Here is a 19,807-nt window from a genome sequence, read left to right on the forward strand (position 1 = left end):
AAGAGATCAGGTGTGACCTTGCTTATTTATCAGATAAAAAAAAATAACATGGGAAGTTAGACAGGGCTGTATACTGGCCCCCTTTCTTTTTAACTTGTACATCAATGATTCGGTATCTTAATTAAATAACACAGGGTTCCAGTCACCAAAACTTGGGAACAGACATCCCTGTGCTCCTTTATGCAGATGACACCGTTGTACTCTACAGGACCCCTCTTGGATTAAGGACTGCTATGTGTGCCCTTATACAATACTGCCAGGACAATACCATAAAGATTAACTACGCAAGACAAAAATAATGGTCTTTGCATACAAACCCAAAATTCATTTATTGAATCTGAATTCAGTCAACAACACAGTTTAAAAGTGCACTTCATAAAAAAGGGAACAAAATGTTCAGTAACTGAGAGCACAGGAAAACAAATAACATGCTCAATACTATTATGTTAAGGTCAAAACACACATGGTGACAACAGTCTGTCAAAAAACATTCTGGTTTTGATTCCTACAACTGTGCAACATTGCTATGAGTTCTTTAAGTAATACCTAAGGAGTAATTCTAGGTTAAGATTACATTAAGTCTGGTAATGAATGTAGTGATAAGAACTAATTGCCCTGCAGGTGGCTCTGTGAAAATGTTGAAGTGTTAAAGGAGAGTTTAAAGATGCATTGAAATTAAGGAAAGTTTTTGGTTAAACATAAGGGTTAAGTAGACAACTCTTGCAGTCAGGCTATAATGTATTTGTTAGCTGTTTGTCATCTTGAGTCATAAGAAGATAAAGTTATATTCTGATTCATTAAAATATATCTTATTTATGCTATGTCTGATTTATTGAAAGATATCTATGCCATGTATTGTTATAATAAAATAAAGATAAAAAGGAAGATACATCTTTATTAGGTCAATATCGTTGTAGTATTAAAAGGTGTTAAAATGCAAAAATGTGATATGGCAGATCTACCAGTTGGGCTACTACGTGATAAAACTGCAGTTCAGAACATGTGACACCTTATATCCCAAGTTGGACTTTCTGCTCACCAGTAGCAGTCCCATCTTGTCAGGAGTAAACTTCAATTTATCAGCCTGCATCCTCTCCAAAATTGCCTGCAAGCACTGGTTAAGCATTTCTACAACCTTCTGGAGACTGGCTAGAAGCACAATAGAGCCTGCATACCAGTGGCAACTCAGCCCAAATCTCCAGATGACCTCAGACCAGGAGTTTCATATAGATGTTGAAAAGCACAGGGACAAAATGAAACCTTGCAGGGATCCTGCAGGCCATGCGGCTGAGCACCAATCCCCCACCACCAACACAACCACTTTTAACTTTAAAAGGGGTAACTTCTCTGAGATGAGGAGGCATGTGAAGAGGAAACTGAAAGGAAAGGTAAATAGGGTCACACCCCTTGGGGAAGCTTGGAGACTATTTAAAACTGCAATCCTAGAAGGTCAGATAAAATATATACCGCAAGTCAGGAAAGGAACAAATAGGTATAGAAAAAGGCCTGCATGGTTAACAAAGTAATGGAAGCTGTAAAAGGTAATAGGATTCCTTTTAGCAGTGGAAAACTAGTCCAAATAAGGTTAATGAAAGGGAACACAGGCTGTGGCAAATAACATGCAAGTCTATGTTAAAAGTGCGTGTCAATGTGGCAAATGAGGTTCAACATGGCCATGTGCAAAGTAATGCACATTGGGGTAAAAAATCCTAACTATAAATAAAAGGGGTGTGAACTGGCAGGACTGACCAAGAAAGAGATCTTGGGATCATGGTAGATAACTCACTGAAAATATCGAGACAGTGTGCGACTGCAATAAAAAAGGCCAACACTATGCTGGGAATTATTAGGAAGGGAATTGAAAACAAATCAGCCAGTATCATAATGCCCCTATATAAATCAGTGACGTGGCCTCATTTGGAGTACTATATACAATTCTGATCACCACACCTCAAAAAAGATATTATAGCATTAGAAATAGGAGCCCCGTGGCACAGAGTGGTAAGTTGCAGTACTGCAGTCCAAGCTCTGCTCACAACCTGAGTTCAATCCCACCGGAAGCTGGCTTCAGGTAGCTGGCTCCAGGTTGACTCAGCCTTCCATCCTTCTGAGGTTGGTAAAATGAGTACCCAGCTTGCTGGGGGTAAAGTGTAGATGATTGGAGAAGGCAATGGCAAACCATACTGTTTAAAAAAAAAAAAAGTCTGTGAAAGTATTGTGATACAATATCACCTCAGAGTCCCCTACTTGCACAGGGGGTGACACTGTATCACCTTTACCTTTAGCATTAGAAAAAGTGCAGAAAAGGGCAACTAGAATGTTTAAAGGTTTGGAGAAACGTCGACTGAGTGGTGACATGATAGAGGTTTACAAGATTATGCATGGGATAGAGAAGGTAGAGAAAGAAGTACTTTTCTCCCTTTCTCACAATACAAGAACTCATGGACACTCAATGAAATTGCTGAGCAGTCAGATTAGAACGGATAAAAGGAAGTAATTCTTCACTCAAAGGGAGATTAACAAATGGAATTCATTGCCACAGGAGATGGTGGTGGCTACAAGCACAGAAAGCTTCAAGAGGGGATTGGATAAACATATGGACAGAGTTCCATCAGTGGCTATTAGCCAAAGCATACTGTTGGAACTCTCTGTCTGGGGCAGTGATGCTCTGTATTCTTGGTGCTTTGGGGGGGGGGGCATAGTGGTAGGGCTTCTAGTGTCCTGGCCCTACTGATGGACCTACTGATGGCGCCTGGGTTTTTTGACCACTGTGTGACACAGAGTGTTGGACTTGATGGACCATTGGCCTGATCTAACATGGCTTCTCTTATGTTCTTATGTGACACAGAATGTTGGACTGGATGGGCCATTGGCCTGATCCATCATGGCTTCTCTTATGTTCTTATGTGACACAGAATGTTGGACTTGATGGACCATTGGCCTGATCCAACATGGCTTCTCTTATGTTCCGTAATCTACCCTCTAGGTAGGACTGAAATCACCACAAAAACAGTGCCTACCAGTGCCAGCCCAAGAAGGCAGTCCAGAAGGACACTCTGAACAATGGCACCCAGCTCTAAATTTCATTATCTAAGCTTCCAAATTCATTCATCTTGGTTCCGAACCAGTTCTTTGAAGACATGGTTAGGTGACATATGCCAAACAAACTGAAGTTAAATCCAGACGGGATGCATATCTCACCTATCTTAATAGATTCAGACGGGGTAGCTACGTTGGTCTGAAACAGCAAGGCCAAGTGGCACCTTTAAGGCTAACGAAGTTTTATTCACAGCATAAGCTGTCACGTGCATGCACACCACAGCAGGTACACTGGAACACTTTCCTCAAACCATACTTATAGGAGGTGGGGTAGGGGGTTGATATAAGGAATGATCACTTATACGAGCTGGGTGATTATAGCTGAGACTGGATGACAGCAACCCCCCCCCCCATCCCACCCCCTATAAGTAAGGTTTGAGGAAACGGTTTAAATATGAAGTGTATATAGTGTATATAGATCCAAGCGGGCAGCCGTGTTGGTCTGAAGCAGTTGAACAAAGCAGCTTGACTCTTGCTTTGATGAAGTGTGTGTTTGCACAGGAAAGCTTATTCTGTGAACTTTGCTGATTTTAAAGGTGCCATTGGACTCATACTTTGCTCTTACCCATCTTAAAACAGCTGTATCGGCTGCCAATTTTTCCCTCTTCAAGTTCAGCTCAAAGTGCTCATGCCGGCCTTGAAAAACCCTTTATGGACTAAGACTGACGTATCTAAAGTACTGTCTCGTCCCATATGTCCCCACAGGCTTCTAAACCTACTAGCTTGTTCCCTTGCTGGACAATTCTTATCCCTTCCATAGCAGAGTTAATCTTTGAGAGGACAGATGTGGATCTGGAATATATCCTTCATAGTGTGCGTTACTTCTGTTCATCTACTGAATGGGGTCCTTAGCACAAAAGCTGCAGGAATGGAACGTGTAACACTGCACAAGCTTCCAAAATATCATTACTATTTTACTACTGCAAACAGACAGTAGCATTGCACGGCTGTGAAGGTCCAAAAGCGTTACCACACATCACCTCCTAGCTCTCCTAGACCAGATCCACCGGCTTCAGCTAAATACTTCATTCCATTCATCTCACTGTGACATTTAGTGGTAGGGATCACATCTCACGTTAGCCAATTAACTAAATGTCATTAACAGCCTGCTTCAGCTATTTGAGCTCATCACTTAATTAGAAGACTGGCACAAACCTGAAGAGGGGAATTTCAGCTGACAGACTCTCTAGCTTAAGGTCTATCTGCATTTTATAGGAGCCCAAAACAAACATCTGTTTTAACAAAATACCCATGTGAAAAAATTATATTTCTAAGAGTATATGCATGGTAAATGTTTTGCCTTAGTTAAAAAAAACCCCAGCGTTTTAGGACAATTATGCTCCATGTTCAGTTAAATTGTTAACAGGATAGTCTGCACAAGCTTTCAACTCACTTATTAAAAAAAAAAATCAACGTCATATGGACATATGAAGCTGCCTTATACTGAATCAGACCCTGGGTCCATCAAAGTCAGTATTGTCTATTCAGACTGGCAGCAGCTCTCCAGGGTCTCAAGCTGAGGTTTTTCACACCTATTTGCCTGGACCCCTTTTTTGGAGATGCCAGGGATTGAACGTGGGACCTTCTGCTTCCCAAGCAGATGCTCTACCACTGAGCCACCGTCCCTCCCCAAGCACAACCTGCTGTTCTGATTTCTGCGACAGCCGTGTCCCTGTAATCTCTGAACACATCTCTGCCACTGTGAGACCAACACAGAGGTTCTGCTCTGCATGCGCAATGCTGACCACCCGAAGCTGCAAAAAGACTGCATGTTGAATGTATAATGCCAGTATAATGTATTCTCTCTGCTCCTCAAATGTCAAGGCTGCATTCGGTGACATTCTTTCACACCTATCTACAGGCAGTTTGAGGCTCAGTTATCATCCTCCCTGCTCCCACCAATCACCTTGGCACAGTGACATAAAGGCAACATCAAACCTAGAAGTTTGCAATTTCCAGGTTAAAAGGCTAAATTAACAGATTTGTACTGAATTGTTACTGAAACCTCAAGGACAGATGCAAGATCCACCATCAACTAAGAATATACACTCCTGCATGTGAATCTTAATTTAAAAAAGCTGGATGTCTGTGTATCATGTTATCCGAAAGCAATCGGAATTCAAGCACAGAAGAGTGTGGATTCTTTTCACCTGCATTAAAGAAAACAATATCCTTCTAGACAGCTAATATACATTTATTGCTTCTCTAAAATTATGAGCATAGTCTTTTTTGTACTGAAGCTGAATAAAGAAACATTACTATATGGGAACCGAGCAAGGTCTACCAATGTATTCCTCGTAAAGTATTACTGGAAAATATAGAACGGAATGCTATGTTTATGTATTTACAGATATAAAATACACACTCCAGCTAAGAAGCAACGCTGAATATGCACATTCTGAACGCACACGAACTCTGAAAAAGTAATCCCTCTTTCAAATTGTGTTTACCTATTTGAAACACTGCACTGTGTCTGTTTGCAGCCAAACAGATCACAATATTAAGTACCAAAAGTAAATCTGGATACTAGGTTGGCTCCAGCAGCCTGTAATGAGAAGGCACTGGCAGAGATGGATGTTTGCTGTGTTCAGCCCATCTCCACAGCAGTCACTTCCAATCCCAGGGAGTTGATTCTGGGGGGTCAAGGAAACCACATGGATTAACAGCCGTATCAGTTAGGTGGCTGCAATGAGAGGGGGCAACACTGCTCCTATTCCATCAACAGAGCCATGCTTGTGGAAGACAGAGAAAGGAAAGAGATTTTTGCAGCCTTCCATCCTACATAGCTATCACAATGAAAATAAACTTTCCTGGGGTCAAAAGCAGTGTCCCCTCTAAGCTGAGTTAGCGTGAGCTAGCTCACAGATTTTTAGTCTCCAGCTTACTCATTTTTGTCTTAGTTCAGGAAAAAATGGCCTCAGAGCACAATCATTTATGCATTAGCTCACAGCTTTAATACCACAAAGGAGAATTTTTACTCACAAGACTCTGAAGTTTAGAGGGAACATTGGGGGACTGCTGGATGAGGGTACGGGGGATATAGCAGACATCTGCACCACTTTCCCCTGAATTAAACTTTAGAATAACCTTTACTGAACATAACCATACACAGTAAGCGCCATGGGCATTGTGTACAAAATTAGCCAAATGAACCAGTAAATATGCAAAATAAATATGTCCTTCACAACCACAGTCAAGTTTTTAAAATCAGAATCTGTTTTGAAAGATCAACTGTTCCCATTCTTTCATTTTTATCTCTAGAAGGTGCGCATGGACTAAAACAAGCTTTTCTACTCTTTGGCTTGTTTTTTTTTTAACTCTTAATGTTTCCAAACACCAGTTTCTTTCACATGCTGCAGAGGACAAGTAAGCTGAGGCAGGCCAAAGGAAACAACAGTTAGTTGTACAGTATTCATTAAATAAATATTGTTGGTGATTATTTCAACAAATTATATATGGATACTAGACCAACAAAAAGCAAATCCTGGAGCCGGGGAAATCTGCCAGTTCTAACTCTGCCAGAAGATGGAGGTGGAACAATTTTGCTTGATTTTCCCTCCTCACTTCAGCCTAGCCACAGGTGCTTCCATAACCGCAGGTGTCTTGGCGATTATGGGGGCTGCTGTAGGAAAGCGGGGAAGTGCCTTGGGGTCATGGCTCATTAAATCCAGTTGTCTATATTGTACTGTCAAGGACAGGGGGAAATGTTATTAGGAAGAGAATGATCATCAGCTTTTTGCAGCAAATCAGGATTCCTCTTCTCAGTCTTAAGAGGTATAATCACATCTAGCAGGCTAAAATCTGAATTTGAACAGGAGAAATCTCAGAAAAACCATGTTTCATTTCAGCATGGACAGTGTGCTCTTCAGATCAGGATTTCTTGAAAGGACTTTAGAGTTTAACTACTTTTAAACTAGATCATGATTAGTGCTAAGATCTCTGATTAATCAATTTCAGATTGGAAAGCAATATTAGTTTGATTCACCACCATTAGCTTGCTATAATACCAGAAGAGAAGCAATGGTACTTAATGAGTACTGGTACTTAAAGGGAATGGGAAAAATCTGGATCAAACTTTCTCAGCAGGTGATTGTTTGGCCATATGAAACAGGTTCAATTGAACATATGAACATATGAAGCTGCCTTATACTGAATCAGACCCTCAGTCCATCAAAGTCAGTATTGTCTTCTCAGACTGGCAGCGGCTCTCCAGGGTCTCAAGCTGAGGTTTTTCACGCCTACTTGCCAGGACCCTTTTTAGTTGGAGATGCCGGGGATTGAACCTGAGACCTTCTGCTTCCCAAACAGATGCTCTACCACTGAGCCACCGTCCCTTCCTTAATTACTCACTGTTGCTATTCATGCTAGGTTAGTCTGTAGGGCTAGAAAAAACAGAACCCTTCATCTTTTCCATTCCTTACATAATTAAAATGTTATGTTATACTTTGAAAGAGCAATCAAAGGAAATTTATTTGGTGTCTTTGTATAAATTTTATAGCAAGTGAAAGTATTTATTTGTGTTACCTGCTTACACTGCTGCAAAGGATACCCCCTACCTAAAAACATGGCTTCAAAACACTATAGATATCAAGTCCAAGCAAATGTTAAACATTCTTAAAATGAGCATACATTTTAGCTAGCATATTTGGCCCTCTAGTTTCCCTTCTATTTAATTCAGAGAGAGACAGAGAGCGAAAGAGACAGAGACACAGAGACCGACCACTCCTCTCTCCTGCCTGCTGGGGAAGCTGTTAGGCAGCGGCTGATACTATGCAACCAAGCATGCTTTTGTCAGTAAAAACCAAACAAACTTGGTTTTGTCAGTAACCAAGACCCCGCTCTGCTCTTGGAACAGGTTCTATAGCCTCATTGTTCATAAAAGTGATGACTTCCTCTCTGAGAGATGTGAGGGTGAGAACGATCCAAGGATTGAGTGGAAGATGCTGAAACTTGATTGCATACCCTTTGACTATGATAGAAAGTACCCACTTGTCTGTTGTAATAAATTGCCAGGAGTTAAACAGAGGTAGAGGCGGGTACGAGACAACTGGGTAGTGGAGTCCGGTGGGCCAACTTCTAAAGAATCAAAGATTCTGTTTGGTGTGCTCTTGGAAGGCTTGGAACAAGACTGTTGCTGCTGTCTCTGGAACTTGGATTTGTTCTGGTAGGAGGATCATTGGGACCTCCAAGAAGAGTCTGGAGAGCTTCTGATAGAACTGCGCCTCGACCAAGACCTGGACCAAGACTTGGGTTTGTAAGATTTGGCTGCGGATTGGATGCTGAGATTACATGGGGCCTTCAGATTTTTGTCAATGTCTTGAAGCACAGCATCCATAGTAGAATGAAAAAGGCTAGTTCCATCGAAGGAGAGGTCTTCAACAGCTGTCTTTGTGTCTTGGGTGAGCGAAGCTGACTTAAGCCAAGAATGCCATCTCAAGGCAACTGCAGATGTGTTTCAGTGAAGGTTTCAAGATTATGCTTCATGGAATTTACTTGTTTGGCAACCATTATGCCCCCCTCTTGGTAGAGCAGTAGTGAAATCAGATAGTTGCTTCTATAAAGTATACTGGTATCTGCTAAAGCATGCTAAGTAGTTAGCGTTCTTTATACCTAAGGTGACTGTAAAATGTCCCACTGCTATTTAGCCATTCACACTGCAGGAGGAATTCTCCCCAATCCCACTCCAGTTGTTTTGGCTTCCTCCCCTCTTCCGCTCTTTATCTCTCTCTCCATCTCTGTCTCTCTCTAGCTATCATCAGTCGGTCTATCTCTGTTGATGTGGTGGGTCCTTCTGGAGTAGATTCCTGCAGTAGCCATTTCAAAAGATATCAAAAGGTACGGGGGGCGGAGGGGGTTGAACCTTCCTCAAGTTTTAAAAAACTTTAAAAAAAAAATTTCTGCAGATCCATGGAGTCCCCTGAGTATGCAGAAAAACCTGTTGGGGGGTAGTGTGTCTTCTGTTTGCAGAAATAAGTATCTACAGACAGAGGGGACTGCTGAAAATTAGATATATAGATACAGGATATTGTCAAGGATGAGGAAAGCTGGTGTAAAACTTTAGATTACATACAGAACAGAGATTTTAGATCATACAAGAGAGTGTATCTGAAATTTAGTTTCAAGGTTTTTAGTTCTTTACAGTGAGAGGCATTTTTCATAGTATAATTCAGCATTAATACGGTTCTTAATAATGTTTTCTTGGAAAAGTTATTGTTTATAGTTCCTAGAGTTCTCTCCTTGGAAATCTGGTTTCTCATTTCAGATGTTACAGCTTTCTACTAACTCCTGAGGTTGTCCAAAGCTTATTCTCTATTACCGACCAAGGTTCTCCTCAGAGCTACCCCTATTGACTGGAAGGAACCATTCTTCTTTTCTCTAAGAAGCAATAATAACCCTTCCTATTAAGCTTGATTGTGAGTTTCCATCTAACTGCCAGTCAACTCTTGCCAAATCAACCAGTACTATGGTCTGAGAAAAGCTGTTCTCTTAGCTTCCTGGGCTAGAATAAAAATCCTTCCTCAGGGTAGTTTAAATATTGTTAGGGCAAAGTAGTCTCTTCTCTTCTGTCTTCAGAAAGCCCTTTCTGACTAACTGTCAGAAATACTGATATATGACAGATATATGACTTACAAAGATTGTTAAAAAAAACGACGATTGTTTCCCATCAGAACAGCTGATGTTAAAATTTCCCTCAGCTGGTACTGGCCCATCAAAGAACATGGTAAAGAAACTAATCACATTAACTCGTCACTCAAGGGCAGATTAACTCCTAATCTCCCAGATTCTCAGAAACAAGCAGCCTTCAAAATCTGCTTTTCTTTTGCAATCGTCACAGCTATAATAAACCTTTTAACAGCTCCTTTTTACTCATTTATTTTTTTTTAACTAGCAAGTAAAGCCCACTGTAGGAAGACATACAAAAGGCTCTAGAAAAATATTCCAGAGGGGGGTGACGAATGCGTAGGTGGCAGGAAGGAAGGAAGAATGAAAGAAAAAGAAAGAGACAGAGAAAGAACGGTAGGAAAAAGATGGAGAGAAAAGAGTGAGAGAAAGAGATATGGAAGGAAGGAAGGTAGACAGAAAGAGGCTGCAATCACATACATTAAATAATTCAGTTTCAATCCAGATTCAAAGCACTTTCCACCCCATTCATTCATTTTATTTGTATCCCGCCCTCCCCACCGAAGCAGGCTCAGGGCGGCTAACAACATTAAATTAATACATTGAGTACAATAATGTTCGAAGTAATAACTAATTTAACAAATTAATTAAAATTCTAAAATTAATAAAATTAGTAAAATTAATAAAATTGACATCCTGGATTTTGCCAGTTCACACAGTAAAATCCAATTGGAAGTGGACTGAAAGTAGGGTTCCAGTTCCCAGATGGGGGCAGGGGATCTCCCAGTTTGGAGCCCTCCCCCAGCTTCAGGGTAATCAGAAAGCTGGAGGGGCGGGAATGTCTGCTGGGCACTCCATTATTCCCTATGGAGACTGATTCCCATGGGATATAATAGAGAATTAATCCATGGGTAGCTGAGGCTCCAGGGGAGTTGTTTTTTGAGGTAGAGGCATCATATCTGCAGCTTAGCATCCAGTGCCTCTCCTCAAGACACCCTCCAAGTTTCAAAAAGATTGGACCAGGGGATCCAATTCTATGAGCCCATAAAGAAAGTGCCCCTATCCTTCATTACTTCCAATGAAGGGAAAGCATTTAAAAGGTATGCAGTCTCTTTAAAAGTGATGGCCCGAACTCCCTTTGGAGTTCAATTATGCTTGTCACAACTTTGCTACTGGCTCCAACCCCCCCCCCCATGTCTCCTGGCTCCACCCCCACAGTCCCCATATATTTCTTCAATTGGACCTGGCAACCCTAATGGAAAGTGCATTATTTAGTGTGTGTGGTTGCAGAATTAAATAAAAAGACAGAAAGACAGAGATACAGAGAAAGAACAGGTAGGAAAAAGAGGGAGGAAGGCGTGAAAGAAAAGTGAGAAGGAAGTTAGCCAGCATTAGGGGATGTGTAGGAATGGGATGTGTGATGGGAACTGTGCTTTTTATTTTCTAGTACCTTGCTTTTCCCTCCAAATGGGGACCAAAGCAACTTGCAAATATCATTCTCCCCATCAGTGTTTTTGTTCTTACAACTGTGCAGGGCATGTTAGGCTGCAAGAACAACTGGCCTAAAGTCACCCAGCAAAGTGGGGCTTATAAAGCTGGGCTTATAAAGTGGGGCTTATAAAACTCAGTTGTTAGCCCCCATGCTTGAACCTCAGCACCACGGTGTATCTGTGTGTCTCTGCGGAAGGTCAGGTCTCTAAGTGGGACTAAAGTGCAAGGAAAGGAGTGGTTAGTGAGAACAGACTTGAGATTTGGAGGAAAGTGAATTGGTGTGGATGAATCACGCAGAGGTGGTGGGAGAAAAGAGCTGATTTAGGAGTTCTGGTCATTTACAGGTGGCTGGTGAATCTGTGGAGGGTTCGTGATTTTTCTGGTGGACTGAGCAAGTGTTGCGGGTGGTGACTCCAGTTCCTAGTGTAGCGGGGAAGTGTATTTTCAGAGGTAAGATGACCCCGGGTTATTTATTCAGGGGGTGGGGGGTGGAGTGATGGATAGGAAAAGTTTCTCTAAGGTGGGAGACATACTCAAGATGGATTACACACAGCAGTGCTGACTTCAGCAGCGCATATAACCAAACTGATTACACATAATGAGTCAGTAGTCAACAATATGGGACATTCACCCTGCTCCTCATGTACCAATAAAAGGATGCTATAAGTCACAGGTATGTGGGAGAGCAACATGATACAGTACTGAAGGATAAGCTTTCTGAAGCTGGCATTAGGAAATTTTACCAGTTTTGGGGTCCAAATCAGACCAACTTTAAAAGCTTTTGCTTCTAAAATTCTGTCTATGTTTTGGACAACGAACATCTGTGAACAGCTCTTTTCTGAAATAAATCACAATGAATCAAAAGTATGTTCTCAGCTTACAAATACATACCTAAACAGCATACTCAAAATTGCAACGGCACAGGTGCTGACTCCAGATTTTGATGCCATAATTCAGAGCAAGGCGTTAATTATCAAAGACTGTTAAATAAAAGAAACACTGTAAAGACTGTTAATGTTTTAAGCATGTTTGTATTCTGAGTTTAAAAAATAATACAATTAATTGGGTTTGCCTGTGTGTGTGTTTTAACAAAGTTTGTATCTCTGGTACCTGGTGTTACGTTTTATGGCACACATAGTCTGGCCTGACAAAATTTCTGTCAGATCTGACTGGATCCTGCATAAAGTTGGTGTGTGTGTATGTGTCAGGTCTCCTTCAGCTGGTTCACCAGCTACAGCCATTCCCCAAAAAGTGTGATCTGGCCTCAACAATCCATACTCTGGTCACATCCAAGTAAAATCACTATTAATGCACTCTATCTGGGGCTGCCTTTGAAAATAGTTCAGAAACTTGAGGCCTAAAATGCAGTGGCTAGGCTATGCCAGGGGTCGATTACAGGGATCTTATCACCCCTGTACTGAAAAATCTGCACTGGCTACTCATCTGTTTCCAGGCACAATCCAAAGTGCTTGTTTTACATTCAAGGCTCTACATGGATACCTAAAGGACTATTGTATCATACACTCAAGCCTGCTAGTAAAGAGCTGCCTCTCAAGCTCTGGTCTCTTTATGCCCCCACTTTCAGAGGTATGGTGGGTGGTACTTAGAGTTGGTAAAATGAATACCCACTTTGCTGGGGGGAAAGTGTAGATGCCTGGGGAAGGTAATGGCAAACTACCCCGTAAAAAGTCTGCCGTGAAAACATCGTGATGCTACATCACCCCAGAATTGGAAATGACTGGTACTTGCACAGGGGACTGACTACACTATGAGATCTAGCACAGAATGAGGTCTAGCTACACTATGAGGCCTAGCACAGAACTATTCTAAATAAAGACAACCTTTTACATAGACTTTACACAGAATATACTACACAGAGAGTGCAGTCAGACGTTACACTAAAAGCAGATGCATCATGCTCCAATATGAACCGCCCAATTTTGTATCGGCACATTTCTGATCAGACGACCACTCCTGAAAGAGAGCAGTCTCGCACTAGTCCCGTATTCGAATGATCAGACATTGCAGCAGACCAGTATCACTTCTTCCTTGTGCTTGAAATAACAAGTTCCGGCAAAACCTGGAGCAGAGAGAGAAGCAAACACGCGCACAAACTGGGGGGGGGGGGGGGAGATGAAGAGATCCCGATTGCCTCTTTCCCTACGAACCATTAGTTGGATTGCACGTTGCAACCTCAGTTAAAAGCAGCATCCCCAATTCCCTTTTTCTCCCCCCCCTCCCAACACGCACACACACATACACACACCTCCTGTGTGTGTGTGTGGGGTTGCAATCTCTTTGTCGATATGGTTGCTCAAGGACTCAAGACATTTGTAGATGGAGGGTGAGGGGAAAGGACTTGGGTTCAGACCCCGGGCAGCGGGGAGGGCTTTCTTGCTTTCCATGCCTCCTGCAACCCTCCCCCCACCTCCTGTTATTAGTGTTATTGTTGATGACGGATCACTTTCCAAGAAAGAAAAGCAGCCCTTTCCAAAACCTTTTTAAAAAGAGAGTCGAATCTGGATGATGTTCTGTTATTGCAGAGCGAGCTAAAGGATGCAATTAAACTTTTGGAAGAGCGTGTGTGGGGAAGCCGGAGCGTTTCCTGGAGAATGACAATTTCAGTGCGTGTGTTGGAAAAAAAAAAAAGCCCGAGGTAGTTGCAATGCATCTCGTGCAGTTGAAAAACAGCTGTTGTGGGAAGGGATCCTCGTGAGGGGAGGGGGGAGAGAAGCCTAGCTAGACGCATTCAAACTGTCGATCAGCAGAGAACTACTTTCAGGGAGAAGTGGGACTTTGACACATGGAGATCCCACATAATGGGGATATTATATTCCAATTCCTCTAAAAAAGAAAGATTCTGCTCCCGTGTAGCCTGTATTGACAGGGAAAATGCAAAACTCTGCTAAACGGTTATGTGGTCATGCGCACGCATTAATTCGTCTGTTAATAATGGCGCCAGAAACGGTCGCAGTTTGAGGGAAGTGCAAACCGACTGCATCGCAGATGAGCCGTTCAGACAGAAATAACCCGATTGTATGCCGCACCAAGCAGGAACAATCCGGGGCAGGTTGGGATGACTATGAGTTGCTACCAAGTAACAGATGTGGAAGTCTGAACGTGCTCAGGAAATCCGAATGGGAAACGTGCCTATGTCGGAACTAAAGGAGTGTCTGAAAGCACCCAGAATACACTAATAACTTCAACTGATTTTATGCATATAGGCAGGCAATTATTTGAGCCTTTATTGGCTTTACAAAAGTAAGCAGATAACCAGCAAGGAATATCGTCAAAGATACATCTACTATTATCTTTTGTATTCAAGACCAGCAATTGTTTCCCTATATTTTTGGATTTATCTGTGACAGGTAGTGCTTTCTTCATGTAAGGTTGCACTATTTCCATTAATTTTCCCCTCAAAACTTTTGAGAAACACCCCCCTCAGAGCCAGTACTTTGTACTGGTGAAGTTTTGTTTGTGCCATCAAGTCACAGTTGACTTTTAGAGATCCCATAGGATTTTCAAGGCAAGAGATGTTCAGATGTGGTTTGTCATTGACTGCCTCTGTGTAGAGACCCTGGTAATCCTTGGTGATCTCCCACCCAAATACTAACCAGGGTCAACCCTGCTTAGCTTCTAAGATCTGACAAGATTAGGCTAGCTTGGGCATATCACCATTAAAGAAGAAGAAGATGATGATGATATTGGATTTATATCCCGCCCTCCACTCCGAAGAGTCTCAGAGCGGCTCACAATCTCCTTTCCCTTCCTCCCCCCACAACAGACACCCTGTGAGGTAGATGAAGATATTGGATTTATATCCCGCCCTCCACTCCGAAGAATCTCAGAGCGGCTCACAATCTCCTTTACCTTCTGCCCCCACAACAGACACCCTGTGAGGTAGATGAAGATATTGGATTTATATCCTGCCCTCCACTCCGAAGAGTCTCAGAGTGGCTCACAATCTCCTTTCCCCTCCTCCCCCACAACAGACACCCTGTGAGGTAGATAAAGATATTGGATTTATATCCCACCCTCCACTCCGAAGAGTCTCAGAGCGGCTCACAATCTCCTTTCCCTTCCTCCCCCCACAACAGACACCCTGTGAGGTAGGTGAAGATATTGGATTTATATCCTGCCCTCCCCTCCGAAGTGGCTCACAATCTCCTTTACCTTCCTCCCCCACAACAGACACTCTGTGAGGTGGGTGGGGCTGGAGAGGGCTCTCACAGCAGCTGCCCTTTCAAGGACAATCTCTGTCAGAGCTATGGCTGACCCAAGGCCATGCTAGCAGGTGCAAGTGGAGGAGTGGGGAATCAAACCTGGTTCTCCCAGATAAGAGTCCGCGCACTTAACCACTACACCAAACTGGCTCTGGTGAGAGGGTATTAACGTGTGCCCATGAATTCAGAGGTGTGGCCCTCTTTCTTTAGCTCAACAGTTCTCCACTATAATAATAATAATAATAATAATAATAATAATAATAATAATAATAATAATAATAATAATAATAATTATTATTATTTTATTTTTATATCCCGCCCTCCCCCGCCAAAGGCGGGCTCAGGGCGGCTCACAGACATGGAATTCCATGATTCAATAAAACAATGCAAACAGTCTCAAATACAATCAATTACATAATAAATTATTTAAAATAGATAAAATATAATAAAATGGGTGCTAAAATACTGTAAGTCATAATATCCACAAGATGGCTAGGTGGCCGCACGTCAAGTTAATCAGGTTCTGTTTCAAAAGCAAGCTGGAAAAGAAATGTTTTGCAAGCCCTGCGGAATTGATTCAGGTCCCGCAGGGCTCGTATCATCTCTGGAAGGTGGTTCCACCAACGCGGGGCCATTACTGAGAAGGCTTGCTCCCTAGTAGCCTTCAACCTGGCTTCTCTTGGCCCAGGGACTGTTAGAAGGTTCTGAGAGCTAGATCTCAGTGCTCCCTGGGGAACATACTAAACTATGCCTGTTTAGTTGCTGTTGCCTGGCATCCTGATTTGCTTTCAGTGGTAACAGTCTGAAATATATTAGGCTGAATTTCTAAGAGGAAAAAATACAGGAAAAAGAAACAAAGTAGATTTTGCATCTCCCCAAACCACTACCACTGAGAAGTGACTCAAGTTCTGTTTCAGAGCAGGTGTTTGCACCAGCTCTGCTAAACCACTTTCAACCCCCAAATCTGATTTTAAATGACTCCATTAGTACACAGCATTAAGCCAGTTGAAACAAAGAGATTCATCTGCATTGTTATGAATCATATGCCTCATGGGGGGGGGGGGGGAATGCAAGATCCATTTACAAAACACTTCAAGACGTAACATCACACGTCCAAAGAGAAGAATACATAAAAATTAGACACAGCTGGAGTGACATGACATTCCGCTTTAGTATTTCCATATATCGTCACATTTTAGTACTCTGTTTTTTGCTCCTTCAAAAATGCATTTGTGATTCTATTGCTAGAACAGCTGCTGTCTTCACTGGTTTTCTAGCCTCAAGGTGTTTCATTGCCAGAGAGAGCAGACTTCCTTCCAAATAGTAGACCTCAGCTGACTGTATTACACATCAAATACATTTGAGAGTGCTATGAAGACTTCTCTCTGCACTTCTATTGCTATTATCTGTGAAAAAGTGTCACCAGAATACTCAGTGAAGAGCCTGTTGTATGCATATGAACATATATGAAGCTGCCTTATACTGAATCAGACCCTTGGTCCATCGAAGTCAGTATTGTCTACTCAGACTGGCAGCGGCTCTCCTGGGTCTCAAGCTGAGGGTTTTCACACCTATTTGCCTGGACCCTTTTAGTTGGAGATGCCGGGGATTGAACCTGGGACCTTCTGCTTAGCAAGCACATGCTCTACCACTGAGCCACCATCCCTCCTACATATGAAGCTGCCTTATACTAAATCAGACCTTCGGTCCATCAAAGTCAGTATTGGCAGCAACTCTCCAGGGTCTCAAGCTGAGGTTTTTCACACCTATTTGCCTGGACCCTTTTAGTTGGAGATGCCGGGGATTGAACCTGGGACCTTCTGCTTACCAAGCAGATGCTCTACCACTGAGCCACCGCCCCTCCCCTAATTGCCTTAATGCAATTGCCTTAAATTATATGGAATGTATTAATAAAAGTTGTAGAATTAAATCTGATTTTAAATCCGTCATTTAACAACACACTGGCAACTGTGACAGAATTCATTGACTAACAAAAAAAAAAAAGACCTGCAGAAATCTTCAACTACACAGCTGAGTTGAATATTAAATCTCATATTACACCTGCAGAGGGCATGAATGAACTCCTTCCTAGTTTCTCAGCAAGCAGGATTTTGGCTATCCTGATCTCAGATCACAGAAGCTAAGCAGGGTCAACCCTGGTTTGTTTTTTTTTTTTTAATAAAAATTTTTATTGTTATGTATTCCACCACCAATCCACCTCTGTGAGAATCCCAGGCCATAGATACATTATAATATTCCATAAATTAATAACTATTAACATTTCGTCCAAATACAACTCCGTCACTCTATTTAAACATCTTATCCATTCATTTTCTTATTAACCAACCAATCGTCTTAAATTGTTTAAACTTTTCCAAATATCTCACCATCTTCCTAAACCACCCCTCCTCCTGTTCCCTAACCTTTAATCCGTTCATTCTTCGTATCTTCATCGTTAAATACTCCAAAATAATTATATTATTCATTCTATCCCTCCAGTGATTAATTGTCAATTCCTCAGCTTCTTTCCAATTCCTTGCTATCACTTGTCTTGCTGCTACTAACATCAAATTAATCCATTTACTATCCTCTTTTGATCTTAATCCCACACCATCCAAATTAATAATTGCCATTGCTTTGGATATACTTATTTTCCATCCCATAATCTTTGTCATCTCTATGCCAACCTGCATCCAAAATTTTTTCACTAAGGGACAATCCCACCACATGTGACTGAAAGTTCCAATTTCTCCACATTTCCTCCAACAATTTTTACTCCCTGATTTAGAAATATAATACATCTTAATGGGTGTATAATACCATTTCTGTATCATCTTCAATCCCTGCTCCTGCACTAACCTAGATGTTGTAACAAAGGGAGGTAATCTAAACATCCTCTCCCAATCTTCATCTAAAATTTTATCTCCAATATCTGTTTCCCAATGTTCCTTCATAAATTCTCTCAGGGATTTCCCTGTACCTAATAAAATCTTATACAATTTTGAAACTATTTTTGACTTATCTTCTCTATACTCTTTCACCAATTTTTCAAAGGGAGTATTAATTCTTTTACCAATATTTTTAAGTTCTTCCTCCTTCAGCAATGAGGAAGGTCAACCCTGGTTAGTACTTGGATACTAAGGAATACCTGTGTCGGGATGGGGAGGCAGGCACCAGCAACCCACCTGTGAATGTCTCTTGCCTTGAAAACCCAGAGGTGTCAAACTCAGTTGTTACAAGGGTTAGGTCTGACATAAATGCCACTTTGTTGGGCTGGGTAATGCATGTCATAAAATGTTACACAAGGTACGGGAGATATACACTTTATAAAGGTGATTTCATATGAAGGATGGGAATAGCAGATGAATGACAATAGCAGGTTTGATTGGATTAGGTGTGCTATGCAGAGGGGTAGTAGGTGTGGAGATACTAGCATTGGTAATGAGACAGGAAACCTAGGTCTCAATTCCATCCAGGAGGATGCAAAGAATGAATGGATGTGAGTCTGACATTAGAAACCACAAATTCAATTGCTTACCTAAGAGGAGCAGTGCTCTTACAAAGGAATTTCAAAGGGAGATTAGAAAGCGTGACTGTTGAATTATAGTTGAAAATGAAGCTCAAGACAATGCATCTTCCTGGACTGAACTGAAAACTAGTTTTCCTGTCTCATTACCAATGTCTGCTATTCTCACTTGGCATCTGAAATCAATCCAATCTCCAAGATATAAGGACCAATCCAGATGTTTTAATTCCTAATCAGGGGTTTTTTGAAAGAAAAGAAATCCGATAGGAACAAAGATATCCAATCTTTTTTTTTTTTTTTTTTAAAAACCCTTTTCAGAATAAGCCAAAATAATTTCCTCAATGTACATGGTACTTGTCAGAAGAATCCATCCATCCACCCTCCTGCGCCACACCCAGCTGTAATTAACAAGAAACTTTGCTGGAAGGAGAATGCCCTGCCTGGTTGAAATTAACAAGAAACTCAAGTCGGAAACAGAAGAGGCTTATGTGTTCCATTTTAAGGTGTTACTCATTTTTTACTTTATTAAAGAACGTAAGAACATAAGAGAAGCCATGTTGGATCAGGCCAATGGCCCATCCAGTCCAAAACTCTGTATCACACAGTGGACAAAATACACACAGACACAGACACACACACACTGTGGCTAATAGCCACTGATGGACCTTTGCTCCATATTTTTATCTAACCCCCTCTTGAAGCTGGCTATGCTTGTAGCCGCCACCACCTCCTGTGGCAGTGAATTCCACATGTTAATCACCCTTTGGGTGAAGAAATACCTCCTTTTATCCAATCTAACCCTACTGCTCAGCAATTTCATTGAATGCCCACGACTTCTCGTATTGTG

General features: G+C 41.8%; 1 protein-coding gene and 1 non-coding gene across 2 annotated transcripts in view; both read right to left on the reverse strand.

The window, feature by feature from the left end:
- The window catches only part of UBTD2 (ubiquitin domain containing 2), a 96,359-nt gene that overhangs the window by 59,120 nt on the left and 17,432 nt on the right, over nt 1-19,807 (reverse strand). The gene's annotated exons all lie outside the window — the stretch shown is intronic.
- Nucleotides 17,029-17,103, reverse strand: TRNAS-GCU (transfer RNA serine (anticodon GCU)). Its single transcript has one exon. It is a non-coding gene; the product is annotated as a tRNA-Ser (tRNA).

Source organism: Heteronotia binoei, chromosome 5 (genome assembly GCF_032191835.1).
Source record: "Heteronotia binoei isolate CCM8104 ecotype False Entrance Well chromosome 5, APGP_CSIRO_Hbin_v1, whole genome shotgun sequence".
NCBI classification, from domain to species: Eukaryota; Metazoa; Chordata; class Lepidosauria; order Squamata; family Gekkonidae; genus Heteronotia; species Heteronotia binoei.